Source organism: Saccostrea cucullata, unplaced genomic scaffold (genome assembly GCF_032062105.1).
Source record: "Saccostrea cucullata isolate Sc308-1 unplaced genomic scaffold, CSIRO_AGI_Scuc_v1 ctg1527, whole genome shotgun sequence".
NCBI lineage: Eukaryota > Metazoa > Mollusca > Bivalvia > Ostreida > Ostreidae > Saccostrea > Saccostrea cuccullata.
The window spans coordinates 60419-78747 of record NW_026925899.1 but is presented as its reverse complement, the minus strand read 5'-3'; the positions used below and the strand labels follow the sequence as shown (position 1 = coordinate 78747).

General features: G+C 34.9%; 1 pseudogene; it reads right to left on the bottom strand.

Annotated features, from left to right (window-relative positions):
* Positions 1 to 357: 357 nt before the first annotated feature.
* On the bottom strand, positions 358 to 17638 carry LOC134269961 (NAD-dependent protein deacetylase sirtuin-2-like; annotated as a pseudogene).
* Positions 17639 to 18329: the final 691 nt, after the last annotated feature.

The following is an 18329-nucleotide window of genomic DNA, read 5'->3' as shown; positions in this document are numbered from 1 at the left end:
ACATGGGATAATTTGCATAACGGGCATCGCCCGTTATGCATAAATTATCCCATCACGCAAGCCAATCTATTGATCACATCATGAAATCAAAAAATAAGACAGTTATTCCTTAAATATCTACAAAATCGATTCTGCCTCAGTGCAGTGCATAAAGAGTAAAGACTTATGTGTTCTGTACAATAGCTAATTCCCCAAAACATCAAGAAACTCTTGCATTTACACCTAACCAGTAAAGACATTATAGTTGACTAAGTACTTTCTGTTTTTGAAGATGATGTTGAAGTACGTCTTGAAGATGGAGTTGAAGTATTTTTTGAAGTTGAAGTACTCTTTAAAAAATGGGGATAAACTACTTTTTCATGATGAAGATGAATTTGACTGCATTTGTTTTGTTTGTCTTGCATTTTCACTCTCAATTCTTTTGGAAGATGAATTTGACTTGATTTGTTTTGTCTGTCTTGTATTTTCACTGTCAATCCTTTCGTGTTCCTGCTCCACTTTATTCCGAAGCTCATCCTGAAGTATAAAAATTGAACTTTAAGTATCAAATTAAGAATTGAAGAGTTCTTCACTTTTATTTTCATTGCTATAAGATTGTTTATTACTTTAATTAAGCTCATCCAAAAGCAAAGAAATAACAAAAAAAACTGTTGAGATTTAAATAAAGAGTTGCTCACTTTCTTAATAGAAAAGAAGTTGAATTAAAAGCCGAACTTTAGTAATAACAGCTCTAAGCCTAATGCTAATCCTAACCCTTTCAGACTAACCCTAACTCTAGCTCTAACCCTTACCCTAGCTCTAACCCTAACCCATGCAGACTTACCTTAACCCTAGCCCTAACCCTAACCCTAGCTCTAACCCTAAACCATACAGACTAACCCTAGCTCTAACCCTTACCCTTGCAGACTAACCTTAACCATAATGCCAACCCTAGCTCTAACTCTAACCCTAGCCCTAACCCTAGCTCTAACTTTAACCCTAACCCTAGTTCTAACCCTAACCCTTGCAGACTAACCCTTACCCTAATGCTAACCCTAATATTAACCCTAATCCTAACTCTAACTCTAGCCCTAATAATAACCCTAACTCTAACTCTAAGACATGTTCAAACAAGGGACAATGTGTTTTATGTTAATGTAGTATATTAAATATTGTTTACTGTATGTTAAAGCCTGCAATACTCCAAATCACAATATATTCGTAGTCTTGTTACAGTCATGTTACTAGTATCTTCAGTACATGTGTATTTCAGTGTGCATGTTACTGCTAGTGTACTCCTAATAATAATATGTCTGGTCAGCTTGCAACATAGCGATGTTCTAACATACTTTCCTTGCAAACACACTAGGTAGCATAAAGCAGATTGGTTACAATATAAACTACTTGGATGAAGAAATAGATCTTTGACAAAACTTACTCCCCATCCTAACCTGTCGGCCAATTTATAACAATCATCATCACAAGAATTCTCCAGGAAAACATCCCTTCAATACACACGTTGATTAAGTTCAGTATAATTTTCAAGGAAAAATGATATTTTTCAAGATATATATATTAATATTTTGACATTGGAATTAGTTCATGGTTGGTAAAAAGAAATATACAGTCAGAGTTCTTTATATACAAAATATTAAGACTGATGCATGCTTAAAGGTATAATCTAGGGAAGTGATATTATTCTGGGTCCTATTTAACAAAAGAACTTGCAGATAAAAGTTGAACATAACAAATACTGTAAACCAACTTTTATTTGCGTGCGAGAAATTTTCGCGAGAGCCTCGACATCACGAATATTTCTCGTCGCGAACCGATCAACAACAGATACCAAACAAGAGGCCCATGGGCCACATTGCTCACCCGAGCACTGTGGCTAGGAAAAAAGTAGAAATTGGTTTATTATTGAAGAGTTTAAATCCAAAAGTAAACCTTTGACCTGTTATGGTTTTCCTATTCTTGAGAAGATGATTTTAAAAGAATTTTCCTATATATTTCTATGTAAAACATTGGTCGGCCATTGTGGCCCCGCCCTACCCCCGGGGGTCATGATTTGGACAAAATTGAATCGACACTACCTGAGGATGCTTCCATATAAATATGATCAATTATGGCTTTCTTATTCTTATGAAGAAGATTTTTAAAGAATTTTCCTATATATTTCTATGTAAAATTTTGGTCGGCCATTGTGGCCCCACCCTACCCCCAGGGGTCATGATTTGAACAAACTTGAATCGACACTACCTGAGGATGCTTCCATATAAATATGATCAATTATGGCTTTTTTATTCTTCAGAAGAAGATTTTTAAAGAATTTTCCTATATATTTCTATGTAAAATTTTGGTCGGCCATTGTGGCCCCGCCCTACCCCCGGGGGTCATGATTTGAACAAACTTGAATCTACATTACCTGAGGATGTTTCCCCATAAGTTTCATCTTTCCTGGCACAGTGGTTCTTGAGAAGAAGATTTTTAAAACATACCACCAAATTTTCATTAATTCCCAATTATCTCCCATTGAATGAGGGCGTGGCCCTTCATTTGAACAAACTTGAATCCCCTTTAACCAAGGATGCTTTGTGGCAAGTTTGGTTGAAATTGGCCCAGCGGTTCTTGAGAAGAAGTCGAAAATGTGAAAAGTTTACAGACAGACGGACGCCGGACAAAATGTGATCAGAAAAGCTCACTTGAGCCTTTGGCTCAGGTGAGCTAAAAAGGCTTGATCCCGAAAATTAATCGTCCAAAACAAGTTTAACCCCGGTAAATCGCAAAATAAAGTCGGCGCGAATAAAAGTTGGGTTTACAGTAGTGATTGATCCAAATAAAAAAAACAAACTTTTATAATTTTTTTTTTGGACACAACCTTTCCCTGCCTTTTGATTTCCGTTACTTCTGTCCACACCTCAAACTGCTTTATCTTTACTATGATGGTTTTACTTTCAGCATCTTGTGAAGCTTGTGTAGAAAAGTCGTTTATTTTGATGTTATTAACTATTCAAAATTCGGTGATTTTAGTTTTTTTTTTTTTGGTCAAAAACGAGGGAGGGGGTCTTAATTATATTTATCAAATGGCTTGTCATCTGGGCCATATAAGGATTGGCAGGGATAAGTCAGGCAAAGAACGGGGAGAGTAATATAATATTATATCAAACAAGTTTGTGATTTGTCCTAAATGCAAATGTTTTCATACATATAAAGACATTATGAATAGGATTAGCCAAATACTGATTCATAATTTAAAAAAACCCTTAAGAATCTGCCCTATTGTTCCTAGTTGTTTTATACAACTGTATACTGAGTTATACTTACCTATGGTTATCTTCATCATCAAATTTAAAAACCCCTCCAAACATTAACATAGCAAATCCATTAGTCTGGGAAAAAACATATCTGATCAGACAATAAGAGCACGGATTTGATTTCATAAAATCTTTAAAGTAGATCATTTATTGCCAGTTTTTGTGGTAAGGGATCTACTGAATTATATACCTTGATAATTTCTGAACTTGTAACAAAATTAATTTTGAGTCAAATCGAAGGTGTAGGACAAGAAGTACTTTCATGAATTTCAGATAATTATAACCTTGATAATCGAATTTCAGCATCATTAATCAAAATAAAATTATGTATCCTGATATTGTATACCTGTGTACCAAGCCTTATCGAAATTGTACCAAAACAGTAGAAAAAACAATTTCAATGAAGTATTAAAGATATTTATTATATTGAAGTCATGGAAACACCATTTATTTCAAGAAAATAAAAATAAAATCGTATACCTTGGTTAAGTCTACACTTGTACAATTTTTATTGATAAAGGACCGAAATGTTAAGTGAAGAGTTCTGAAAAAACTACAGTCAACTGTATTCCAGATTTACTACATGTAACAAATCCTTTCACTGAAATCAAAAATTCTTAGCGAGCACAGCCAGCTCTAACAACAACTTACCGGCTTAGTTCCTTTCTTTTCTAAGTTGATATACAACCTTGGTGTTTCCTCCCAAACCCTATACCGAAAAAATACTTTATTAATACATCTGTAATAAGAAAAACACATGGGTAACCAATTTGAAATGTTTTCACAGACAATGTCATTGGTGGATAAATCGGGGGGGGGGGGGGGGCAGAGGGTTCCCCATGGGATTTTCAGAGTATTCAAATGAGTAACCAAACCTAAATGCTTTTCATAGAAAAACTGTTGCCTAAAGTCTAAGCTAAAAGCTTCCCAATTCTGAATCGACTATGCTAATCCAAATAACTTATACATAGTTTGTGAACACACGATTGCATTGGATGTGCTTGTCCAATCTTTTCTGATGAGACAGTAACCCTACTGAACATAATCAAACGTATGACCAAATTAAGCTTTCTGTCACCTGCAATTGTAAATACAAGAACAGTGTATTTGTTGTTGGTTTTGTACCATTTTTTGAAAGTTTCCTCGTAAATGGACCTATTAATTTCATTGAACAAAACTAAAGTGTAATAATTCTGCATAGCTAAAGAAATTATATTCATTACTCTGTAAATGTGATCTTATCATGTCAAATGAAACATATGGGGATAACGAACAGTATTCAAGATCAAAAGTCCACTAAACAATACAAAATAGAAGCAGAGCAAACACAGACCCCCAAAACATTGGAGGTGGGATCAGGTGCCATGGAAGAGTAAGCATCCCCTGCCGACCCCTTTGTGTGCTCCTTGTCATGATCAGAAAATAACGGGAAAATCCGTCGTCAATTCAATGTAAAAATAATGGGCTAACAATTAGTATGACAAACGTCAGTCAACATTTGACTCAATGATAAATTGTATTCGCTGACAAGGACATTGTATCGACCTTAGAACTTACGAAATGATGACTTTAAACGAAACAGCTGAAATTCTAGTTTCGTCAACTTGTTTCTTAATAATTTGCCTCGTTTTAGAAATTGTTCATACGTAGAACAGGCTCTTGCGTATCGAATCAACTGAGATATATAACCTCCATATGCAGGTAATGAAGGTATATTGCCTTCATAAGTAAGGGAAGATGAAGATAGAAAAATTAAAGTCATCACGTTTATCATAGAGCTTGGTTGTTAGATTACCATTAACGTCTTTTTAAGTAAAGAAAGCTTTTTCTTATGTTCAAAAAATTTAATTTTATAGTTTCATGTCAGTGTGTATCGATCAACCCAACCTCAAATAGATAAGGTAAGGTAACTCATCATTCCTATGTTGATTCGATATATCCCTTTGACCTCGAAATAGAATACAATCTGTTCAATATTTGGATGAATTACTATAGTAAAACAAATGAAAATTTGAAAGAAAGAAAAATAGTTAATGGCAAACTAACAACAAAACTTAATGATAAATGTGATGACTTCACCTTTTTTTCCCTAGTTGATTCTATATCACATATACTACGTACGAACAATTTATAAAATGTGGTATGATAAGTTGATGATACAAGGATATAAACAGTCTCGTTTAAAGTCAACATTTTCAAATTCTAAGGTCGATACAATGACCTTATTAACAAATACAATATATCGTTAAGTAGGATGTGTATTTTTAAAAGTTTTTCAAGCCATTATTTTCACACTAAATTGTTTACGTATTTTTCTTTGCCTGATCACGACAAGGAACACACAAATACGGCGGTTGTGACCTGTCGGCAAGAAATGCTTTACTTCTTCTTGGCACCCAATCCCACCTCTGATTGTTTTCAGAGGTCCGTGTTTTCTCTGCTCACAATATATATTCTTCAAATGGACTTCTGAACTTGATTACTTTACGTTGTCTTTATATTTCATCTAAAAACTGCAGTCATGACCACTTTAAAAGCATTTAATTAAGTGGTGCATTTCAATTGGAATTACCTGCTTGTAAGTGAGACAAAAGGCTGCATGACTAGAGATACATGTAGAGGTACCCATGATTATCAGTAAGTCACATTTCTCAAAATCCTACAACAGAAGAGATCATATGTGTGCTATGTAGATTTTTAAAAACAATTTACTCCTGAAATTTGACATAATAAAATGAAGTAGCTAATAACACCTTCACACATTTGGTAAACCTCTCTGGCAGCGTCTCTCCGAAGAAAACAATATCTGTAATACATAAAGAGATTGTCAGAACACATTTCACATGAAGAACACAAACGGGTTTACCAGTGACATGAAAATCTGTATTTACTGTAAAATCACATATTTTCAAGGGGTCAAATTCATTCTTTGGTGAAAAATTGTTGGTTTATGGGGAGGTGATTTCGTGAATGAAGAATTGTCCAGCAGTAATATATGTGAAAAATTTAATTTTCGCGGTGAACATAAATTCGTGGGTCTTTTCATGCCTTGAAAACCACGAGAATACCCACCCACCCCCCTTTCAAAAAAAATTAATGATTTCACAGTATATCTCTGTAGTATGAGTTATAAAGATCTTTCTCTTGAGGTTATCTGGCTTATAAGGAGCATTATTCCTTTTTAATTCCTTTTAACCGAGTTTTATCGTATTTTTACCAGGTTTGACGATTCCACCTCTCCTCACATTTCCGAATTTCAATTTCTTTACTTAAATACTTCCCTTATAACAAAAAAGAGACATAAAATACAACTCAAGTAAATTAAAAGCACAATAAATTAAACCACTATACATATAAAACTGCACTTTTGATTTTAAAAAAAAGGCTGCTTCTGGAGGAGGGGGTGGGGTGTTTGTGCAAATTACGGCATGCAATACATGTATAATTAGTCTTATAAGTGTTATTGATCGAATTAACACATCTTATAGTTGTTCTGTAACCGGATGTGAAATACACGTCAGTTGTGGGCGTGGATGATGTGATAACACGTGACTTTTTAAGATTGTACTCACCTTTCATCCAGTCTTGTGTGTACTCAGCATTACATTGAACACAATGTCCCAGAGGAAATGATCCGTGAGCTTCCACAACTTTATCAGAGTCAATGCCAACCACGCTTTCCAGAGTATCGATGTTCTGGAAACAGTCGATAAAAATATCAGCATATTCTTCATTCATGATTGATTGACTGTTGTTTAACGTCCCTCTCGAGAATTTTTCAATCATATGGAGACGCCACCACATGGTGGTGGAGAGCTATATACTGGGCACTTAGGGCCATTGATCAGTGAGGGTTCTTTTTCGTGCCAGAACCTGCTGCGACACGGGACCTCATCCGAAGGACCGGTCTACACATCCAACAGAGGGATCCGAACCCGCGGCGTAAGGATCGACTACTTCGCGACTCCAGAACAAACGCTCTAACCACTGCGCCACGCGGGCGACGTACTATATGGATGTAATATACGAGGGGTGATCAAAAAGTTCGCGATTTATCTCTATATCTACAAAACCACAATAGGGATTAGAAAAAAAAATTGGTACACACATAGCCATACACAAGTTCTATAAATAGCTTATGTTGAATAAAGTTTTGCTCCTTGTTTGTGATGTCACAATGTAAAAATGACGTCACTATGCAGGTCACTTGTGACGAAAAATGGTTGTCTCAGTCGAACTCGTTCAAGAATCGACTGTAAAATTTATGGTATATCTTGTGACATGACCCAGCGACTTTTCCTTTGAAGTCAAGCATTCTGTAACTGCGATACAGAACACTTTTTGTGGGCGTTTCTTATGCAAATGAGCAGAAACTGTACTGTATCTGCAAAATATCAACGATACAGTACGGTTTATTTTTAGCCATGACGGAAAGCTGTATCTGTATATACAGACACAAAATCGTTCAACTAGCATGATACATGTAGCACTGTTAGTGTTTACTCAAAATTTGAGGTGAATTAAGAATAAAATTTTACAACGTAAATTTATTCGTGTCGGATTCAAAAATTTAAGAAAAGAGGGAGTGGGGCAGTTCACAAATGACTACTCAGTACTTTGAACCCCTCCCCCTTAAAAAAAATCATAGGAAAATCATATTTCGTGGGGTTAGATTTATATCCAACCAAGACACTGTGTGCGTGATATCGTTACTTGTTGATAAATTAAATAGCGTATGTATACAAGTTTACCAAATATCATTTACGAAACCGAAAAGAAAAAAATCAAGTAGGGTGGGATGGGGGGGGGGGGGCACCAGTGATTACTCGGATCCCCTTTGGTTACATTTTATTAAAAACATGAAGTTTTAAAAAAAAATATGGATGGGTCCCCTTCCTTTCATCTGTTTATTTCAGTTTTGTATTTGACGACCGGAGGAGGACATTGTCGGACATTTCTCTCAGATTACGTTCTCCCCAAAGCATTTTTGTATCAAAAATATTCCTGCACGATTCTGATATATCAAAATGTTTTGCATTTATTAAATCGAGGCTTAAATTAAAAAAAAATGTCTCCAATAGCTGATTAGAGCAAAAAGTACTAAGTAATAAAATCTAAATTTAATTTTTTTTGGAAAACAAATTTTATTATACATCCCCTAAATATTTTTTTTTAAATAATAAATACCTGCACGTCCACCTCACCCGGCACTTCAGTTGCGAATGCTTAAAATGGGATACTAAAACAGCTTTCTGCAAAATCATCTGATTGGTTGAGTGATTGGTACCCAAATACGCATGTAAATTAGTGAGGTCAAAAGAAAGGTCATGTCACAAGTCATTTAGAATACTCGTTTCCTACTGTATCAGAGATACAGGGCGGGGCCCGGCTCGAGCTATCGCTCTCGCCTCAAGCCCCGCCCTGTATCTCTGATACAGTAGGAAACTCGTACTCTAAATAATACTTAGAAATCCCTTTGAAGTAGCGTATAATAATTTGTACACAATTTATTGAGATAAATGAGTTCCTTAAATTTAATCAATGATTGGATTGATCGTTTTAGTGAAGGAAGGCAGATGGTTAAAAATGATACTTGTTATATTGCCCAGTGAGAGCAAGTTTGAAAAGAGATGTGTTTTTTAATTAAACAATTTGCTATCAAAGACCTCCAATTTTCACTTTGAAAAATAGTTGAATATTTCAACAATAATATAATTATCAAATACCTAAAATATCGTTTACTTTAGACAAGTGACAATTTTGCAACGGAAAATTTTGACATCAGCGTTGCAGCTCATATATTGATTTAAACATTACTTATGTGTAACAGATCTATACAAACACCTCTTTTATACAGCTCAAAATGTTCAGAACCTTACAATGTTTGTGAATAGATTTTGGGGAAAAAAGCTTGAAATGCATCTAAAGAAAAAAATATTAATATTTTGCAAAATAATTATTGTTTTTTATGCTTACAATAGATATTGTACTTTTGTCGTTTATATAATTTTCAATCTAAAAGTTGGAAATTATTACATGTCAAATTTCATTTTCAACTTTAGATTAAAAATTAATAAACTACACCTTGTGGCACTCATTTGTATGTAATAGATATAAACATGTATATTAGCGGATACAAAATCAAAATAATTGTGCACAGCTGTGCGTAATAAAATTTTAATTTTAAACTGTACATTACTTTGTATTTGAGGCAAGCATGTATATATATACCTGTGTGTTGTGGATATAATCAACCACATCACCTGTATGACCATAGAAGATATAAACATTTATTACTTACTTAGTAAAAAAAAAAATTCAGGATGTTTACATATGCGATATGACTGATGTCACTATGGCCGTATATCAGCCCTGCAGGGCTGATGTGGATTTGCAGGGCTGATACAGATCAATATCACACCGCCTAGTAAATTAAATCTTTAAAAAGCAGTAATTGTGATCATACACATATTTCGGGGGTACATACTCTCTTAATTTTAACTTTTTGAATGTAAGAATAATCTAAATGACAAAATAATAAAAAATTATTTTCAAATAACGGATCGGGCACATTTGAAACAGAAGTGAAAACAAACTCAAACCGCATGAGACAATAGATCGTGTACATGAAGTCCGTGCATGATGATTTACTTATTTTCTTCTCAACTTAATGTGTACTGTATTTTATTACTAAGTATATAATAAACATAATAAAACATACCCTTTTCCACATCACATCCTGTATCAGCGGCAGCCCAAGACACCAATATCAGCCCTCTGGCACAGGATGTGACATGGAAAAGGGTATAATTATTATTCTTATAATATACAATTAATTACCCCTTTAGAGGTCAACATGGTGTAATAAGGACCCTCGACCTGGCCCACGAGGTGACCTGACCTGACCGAGGCCGCGTAAAGTTTTCTTACCAGCCAATCAAACTTGAGTATTATCAATAGAGGTATAATAATATACAATTAATTACCCCTTTTGAGGTCAACATGGTGAAATAAGGACCCTCGACCTGGCCCACGAGGTGACCTGACCTGACCTCGGCCGCGAAATAAGGACCCTCGACCTGGCCCACGAGGTGACCTGACCTGACCGAGACCGCTTAGCGGCCGAGGTCAGGGCAGGTCACCTCGTGGGCCAGGTCGAGGGTCCTTATTTCACCATGTTGAACTCAAAAGGGGTAATCAATTGTTTTATTATACCGATATTTGAAAAGTATGAATTTCTAACCGTTATCAATTCTTTCTTTGATCGGGATCGGGATTCGCTACACTCCGTATAGTGAAGTTGTTTACATTGACGTCTGCAAGTAGTGTAAGTTTTTGCATCATGAGTTACTGATTGAAATTATATTTGGTTGAGCGACGTACATTGTTATAACTAACGATTACTTTTTCTCTACCCCGTGAAAATCTAACACAGAATTCAACTCTTTACAGAGCCGCTTCTACATTCCAGAAGTGAATTGAAACGATATTTTGAAATGAGTAAACCGTTAAAGATAACGACAAAAGTTTGCCGTATTCTGAATGGAAATGCAAAACAGACCATACACAATTTTAAAAACATGTTGTTTTCTCGAATAATTATTATTCTATGCATTTAATTTACTCAAAAAGAAATTTTTGATTAAGAGGTCATTATTTAGCGGTCATTAATTATAATGACCGGGTCATTATATCCCACGTGCAATGATTCCTAGGTCCTTATTACTGTAAACAGTACCATTTGGAGTCATTGTTGTGTTTTATTATACCTCTATTGATAATACTCGAATTTGATTGGCTGGTAAGAAAACTTTAAAACACAACAATGACTCCAAATGGCACTGTTTACAGCAAAAATGACCTAGGAATCACTGCACGTGGGATATAATGACCTGGTCATTATTATTAATGACCGCTAAATTATGACCTCTTAATCAAAAATTCCTTTTTGAGTGAAGTTAATGCATAAAATAATGATTATTCGAGAAAAACAAAATTTTACTGTTAACTTAAACGATTTACTCATTTCAAAATATCGTTACATTTTAGTTCCTAATGTAGAAGCGGCTCTGTAAAGAGTTGAATTCTGTGTTAGATTTTCACTGTGTAGAGGAAAAGTAATCGCTAGTTATGGAACGCCAACACTGCCTTATAGCATACAACTATGCATTTATTATGTCAATTTATCATTACGTGATGTGAACATATCTTTACGTTATGTCAATTCTTTATGAGATTATGTAAAAATATCTTTACATCATGTCAATGCTGCATTACATGAAGTAAATACATCCTTTCATTATGTCAGCACTTCATAACTTGAAGTCGAAAATTCATTATGTGAAGCGATAATGTGTTTACATTGTGTTAAAACTTTATTACGTGAAATGAATGTTTCTTTACATCATTTCATTTCTTTCATATGAGAGGTCAAAATTGCATTACGTCAAGTGAATTGTGTTTTATAATTAAACTTATCATTACATGAAGTCAAAAATCCATTCCTTTTCGAGAGTGTATATTTTTATTATATCAAAGCATTATTACATGATATGGGTTTATCTTTATTTTACGGCGAGAGCATCATGATGTGAGGTGAACACATCTTACCTTTATGTCAGTGCTTTATTACGTGGTGTTAAAAGTGTATGACATTATGTGAACATATCTTTATATTATATCAACACTTTATCACATTATGTCAAAACTCAATTCCGTGATGTGGATATATAATTACGTTATGTCAACTCTTTCTTATGTGATCCTAAAATATCTTTATATTGTGTTAACTCTTTATCATGTTGAAAAGTGCATTACCTGATGTAAAAATACATTTACATTATCTCAAAGCTGTATATCTGGTATAAAATGAATGTTGACGACCGTGTTTTTATGACTGGTAAGAGGGGGGGGGGGGGGGGGGGGGGGGGTCCTGATTGATACGGAAGAATTAGAGGCACAAAATATCAACCCCCCTCTTTTCCCAAACATAACTTTACAATAGAAAATGTAATGTTCATTGAAAGTACAGCCCCCACCCCCACTTTTTGTTGAAGTATAGTCCACTGAGGGTAATGTAGTTTATCTGACAAAAAAATTAGGACTGATCGAAGTTGGACCCCCCTTCCCGAAATAGGATTTTCGGGCTTGGAGTAGACAATTTTTTTTTTTTTGGCTTCTCAAGTTTTTTTTCGGGCGAATATTTTTTTTCTGGCTAACCCCCCACCCCTCCTTTCGAAAAAGATGATACGTCACGCACTGGAATTAGTAATTTTTTCAACTATTCCAGGGCCAGAATTCTATTACAAAAAATCTACCAATCCCTCATCTAAATCAATTGAATATGCCTTAGTAAGCATGCATGAACACATATCAGTAGCGGATATGAGAATCTTGAACCAAAAAAAATTGTCCAAGCCTGAAGGGGGACGGTTTATGGTTGGAGACCAAGGGGAAAAGCAGAGAAGCTCTCAGGCTTTATAGTTTTATAAAAAAGTTTTCAACTTAATTCAGCTAAACTTAATGTGAAACTAATGCAATGTTCTACAAAGTAAAACCAATAAATTTATTAATTTTTTGTACATGTAGATTTTGGTCAGTAAAGATGGTAGGGCGGGATTTCCCCCTCCCCCCAACCCACCAGTGCACGTGTGTTATACGATGTGTTTACACTTTTAAAAAAAAAAGGAAAGTTCAAAACTGATAAAAAAAAAATTATGACAATGTTCTTAGTAAGATCAGAAGTTTATGACTTTTATCCAAAGAAAAAAAAAAACAAAAAAAACAAAAAAAAAACAAATAAACAAACAACAATTCAAAATAAAAATAAAAAAAAATTGCTGCACGACTCATAATATTTGATTTATTTAATTATCAGATTAAATTAAACGCCATTGAATTTCGACGTGACTTTAATTCACAGTCGCAGTGTTAAGGCTTTGCACGTTTCAACATTGTCAATCCTTTGTCGCTTAAAATTTTTATTTAAAGATTCCATTCCCAAATTGCTGAGATTTCTTCTACGGCAATTTTCTCTCCCGCCAATTTTAGTGCTCTCGGAACGCGGAAAATACAATCGGAATTCCTCGGATGACTCGTACCTCGCACATAACGTTTGAATGGAGCGTAGTGGAGTCAGCCGAGGATTGCCGATTGCGGAAAATACGGTATGCTCATATAAAGGCCGAGGATACCCGTGTTCGCATAACGTAATAGTGAATCGACATAAAGTAGTAGTGTGAGTTAATATCATAAAGAATTGACATAATGTAATGATAGGTTAACACAATGTAATTGTTGTTTAATTAAATGTCATGAACAGTAAACATAACGAAATGCAAGAATGTGTAAATGTCATAAAGTGTTGACATAATGTAAAGGAAGGTTTACACGATGCAATAGTAGTGTGGGATAATATCATAAAGAATCGACACAATATAATGGAAGGTTGACACAATGCAGTAGCAGTGTGGGTAAATGTCATAATGAAACCGAAGGTTGACACAATGTAATAGAAGTGTGAGTAACTGTCATATGGAGTTGACATTATGTATAGGAAAGTTCACACAATGCAATAGTAGTGTGAGCAAATGTCATAAAGAGTTGACATAATGTAAAGGAAAGTTCACACAATGCTATAGGAGTATGAGTTAATATCATGTAGAGTTGACATAATGTAATAGAAGGTTAACACAATGTTATAGTTGTGTGAGTAACTGTCATATGGAGTTGACATAATGTAATTGAAGGTTGACGCAGTGCAATTGTTGTGTTCTGCTATAAGGCAGTGACGGCGTTCCATAGTTAGTTATAACAACGTATGTCGCTATCAACCAAATATTGTTTTAATCAGTAAATCATGATGCAAAAACTTACACGACTTGCAGACGTCAATGTAAACAACTTCACTACACGGAGTGTAGCGAATCCCGATCCCGATTAAAGAAAGAATTGATAACGGATACAGAGATTCATACTTTACAATATATATCGGTATAATAAAACAATTGATTACCCCTTTTGAATTCAACATGGTGAAATAAGGACCCTCGACCTGGCCCACTCAATGACCTGCCCTGACCTCGGCCGCTAAGCGGCCTCGATCAGGTCAGGTCACCTCGTGGGCCAGGTCGAGGGTCCTTATTTCACCATGTTGACCTCTAAAGGGGTAATTAATTGTATATTAAAGTTTCCTTACCAGCCAATCAAATTCGAGTATTATCAATAGAGGTATAATATTATTTGTACAATACCTTTGTGTAGTGACGTTTCAAAAATCCATGTTCATCCAGAAGTTTAATGAAATAATGACATGATGTTTGGCTACAACATGGAGAAAAATGAAAGTTAAATGAATGTGTACAATAGAATACAGTTGGCTATTTGATTAAAAAAATATAGTAAACCTCGGTTATAACAAAGTCACTGGGACCTGAAATTACTTCCCTATATTCGTAATTCGTTATCTCCATATAAATAAGGAATTCGTTAAATTTACATAGCTAGGGATCCAAAATAACTTCGCTACATGCATATCCGTAAATTCGCAAAAACCATGTTCGTACTAAACGAGCTTTTTTTTTTACTATGCAAACTTTGTTCAATGTTTGAGAAATTTAAAGGAATTAACTTTAATTTAATGAAATTTACAGTAAACTAACAATACCTTATGTTTCTCAGTCGAGAATCATTAAAAACAAAAAACCACAATACCCCTAACGTGGTCAAGCTGTGATGTAAACAACACTTCCTACTTTTTATATCTTACATTTTATTGGACAAAAATGTGTTATTTGTAATTGGATTTTACCATTTCATGTCGTTTGTCAAACCCATCACGATGCCAGGGTTTTAATTAAGTTTTAAAACTGTTATTAGCAAGTTTTAAAATAAGTTTATGTTAACAGTTAGTTTAATATGCTCGAAGAAATTACCTACCACGACTGTTCAAAAGTTAAAGTCAAATATTAAAGTTTTTGCAGACAGAAAGACAGGACAAAAACGTTATGCTTCCGATTTTTTTTTATTTTCGGATTAAAACTTGTTCATGACTACCTGTATATCTATGTAAATATTTGTGATAGAGACACTTTATTTCATTATTAACATTTCTCAGAGAAAAACTGGTTAACAACAACAAATTTTCAAAAGAGTGAATCATTAGACAACTTTGAGAACATTTATTTTTCAGAACGCTTAAGACGCTCCAGGCAATGCAATAATTGTTACACTATCATTACCTTAAACTTCCCCGGCCAAAGTTCCTTTGCCAACATACAGAAAGGTTCAGGATTTTCCTGAAAAAAATAATTGCTCTCAGTTATTGTAAATTTAGAATAGAGCTTTGTAGCTTAAAAAGTTCAATAAGGCGAATACGATTAAAAAAAGTAAACTTTGATTGGAAAACATGTTAGATTATAAACAAGAGGCCCAGGGGCCACATCGCTCACCTGAGCACATCGGCTAGGAAAAAGCACAGATCATAACTGAAAAGTTTACTGAGGGGGGGGGTGGGGGGGGGTCCTACCCTCTCTACCCCAAACGGCCATGATGTGAACAAATTTAAATCTTCAGTACATGAGGATGCTTACATGTCAATATGACTAGTAAACATAGCTTTTCTGTTCTTGGGATTTTTCCTTTATTTTTCTATGTAAAACTTTTATCGACCTTTGCGACCTCACCCTATCCCTGGGGGTTATGATTTGAACAAACTAAAATCTACACTAAGGAGGATAATTCCATAGAGAATAATACATACCCTTTTCCATATCACATCCTGTATCAGCCCGAGACACCAATATCAGCCAGAGGGCCGAAGGCCCGAGGGCTGATATTGGTCGAGGGCTGATACAGGATGTGATGTGGAAAAGGGTATGTTTTATTATATTTATTACATACTTAGTAATAAAATACAGTCACATTAAGTTGAGAAGAAAATAAGTAAATAATCATGCACGGACTTCTTAAAATGTACAAAGTCTGTTGTCTCATACAGTTTGGGTTTATTTCTTTACTTCTATTTCAAGTGTCCCCAATCCGTAATTTTAAAATAATCTATTACATGTATTTGTAAATCAAGTTTAACCTTATTTTCAAAAAGTTAAAATAAAGAGAAAATGAACCCACTCAAAATTGTGTATGATCACAAGAACTGTTTTTGTGGTTTAATTTACTAAGGGTGTGATATTGACGTCACAATAGCCGTATCAGCCCTGCAGGGCTGATATGGATTTGCAGGGCTGATACAGGTTATCAGCCCCACAAATCCACATCAGCCCTGCAGGGCTGATACGGCTATTGTGACGTCAGCCATATCGCATATGCAAAAAACCTGTATTTATTACTAAGTATGTAATAAATATAAATATCACTAATCATGGCTTTGAAGTACTTGAGAAGAAGATTTAAAAAGATTCCCTACATATTCCTATGTAAAACTTTCATCGGCCATCGTGGCCCCGCCCTACCCCCAGGGGTCATGATTTGAACAAATTTGAATCAACACTACCTGAGGATGATTCCACATGAGTTTCATCTTTCCTGGCCCAGTGGTTCTTGAGAAGAAGATTTTTAAAAGATGCCATCAATTTTTCATTAATTCATAAGACTTTAGTAATACAATAAGCTTAGGGTTGTCACCTTGAAGTACTCCAAATACATGTAAAATATGGCCACGGGAGACGGCAAGTCGTATTTCTCTAAGTTATGGTACAGTCCAGTTCCTGGAGATCGGAAGTCTGGTATTCCAGCCTCTAAATTTAAAAATAGATCACAGATGATATCCAACAAATTTATCATATTCTTAAACTTAAGTTAATTAAATATTGAATCTTTTAGCAAAATGACTTCCACGCCTGAGGGGGAAATATAGAAAATTGTAGAGAAGAATTAAATCCATCATCTCTCTTTACACAACAGTAATGATAGGATGAAACAGAGTACAAAAATGAGTTCCTTATGTAATACACATTTTAATTTCAACAAAGATTTCAACCTCACTAACCTCTTTTCTTACATTTTGTTTTAGATGAACATATGCACTATGTTACTCACTGTTTTTTCCTTGAGGAACATTTTAATCTTAACAAAGATTTAAGTTCACCAGTCATTCTATTTACACTGTACATTTTTTAAATATTAATTTTATTTCAGAAAATGTACACAGCTAGCTAGATCGTTGTTAATCCTTACATGTCGATATTCCAGCTCCAGCCATTGCACATGATGATATTAGTGGCTTTTTTGTCCTTGGTGTACTGAACAGTGCCTTTTAGGTCCACAGACGATAACACTTGCTCAGGGTGCTCCTTCGTCTTCATGTACTTCATCAAATCCTCCAAGCCCATATCAGCTAAAACAAAATGTACATGACTGCTGTAGATGTGTGTGCATGTACATGTGTGCAGCCTAAAATCCATTACAAGAATTTTGTTCATGCGTCTAATTTTAAGGATTAGCAATGGACAAGCTAAGAGACATGCAAATGATCAGAAAGTCTGATGGACAGGCAGTACACACATGTACAATGTATGCCAATGGATGAACATTATATATACTTATTATGTTCCCCAAACGAAGTTGGGGAACATATTGTTTTTACTCTGTTTCTTATTATGTCGCCCCGAACGAAGTCGGGGACGACATATTGATATTGTACGCATGTTTTTTTTATCCAGGCTGTTTCTCGGAGATGGCTGGGACAATCTTCCTGAAACTTTCCTCAAAGGACGATCACTGGTTGTAGTTGTGCAGTGAGGTCGTTCAGTTCCAATATGTCTACCGTTGCCATGGAAACCTGTAAAAAGCGACAAATTTTGTCCGAGAGTGTTCTCTCTGGTCCCTTAAACGTTCGTCATGAAACTTTTCTTATTTTAAGGATTAGTATCTGTAGTTCTGCAACTCGTATTTAAAATTTTCATATAATCGATTATTGCCATGGAAACCAGGTGAAAGTGAAAATTCTTTAATTTCGATTTTCTCAATAACTACTCAGGCAATCGTTTTGAAACTTTCAATGTTTATTCCTTGCAATGT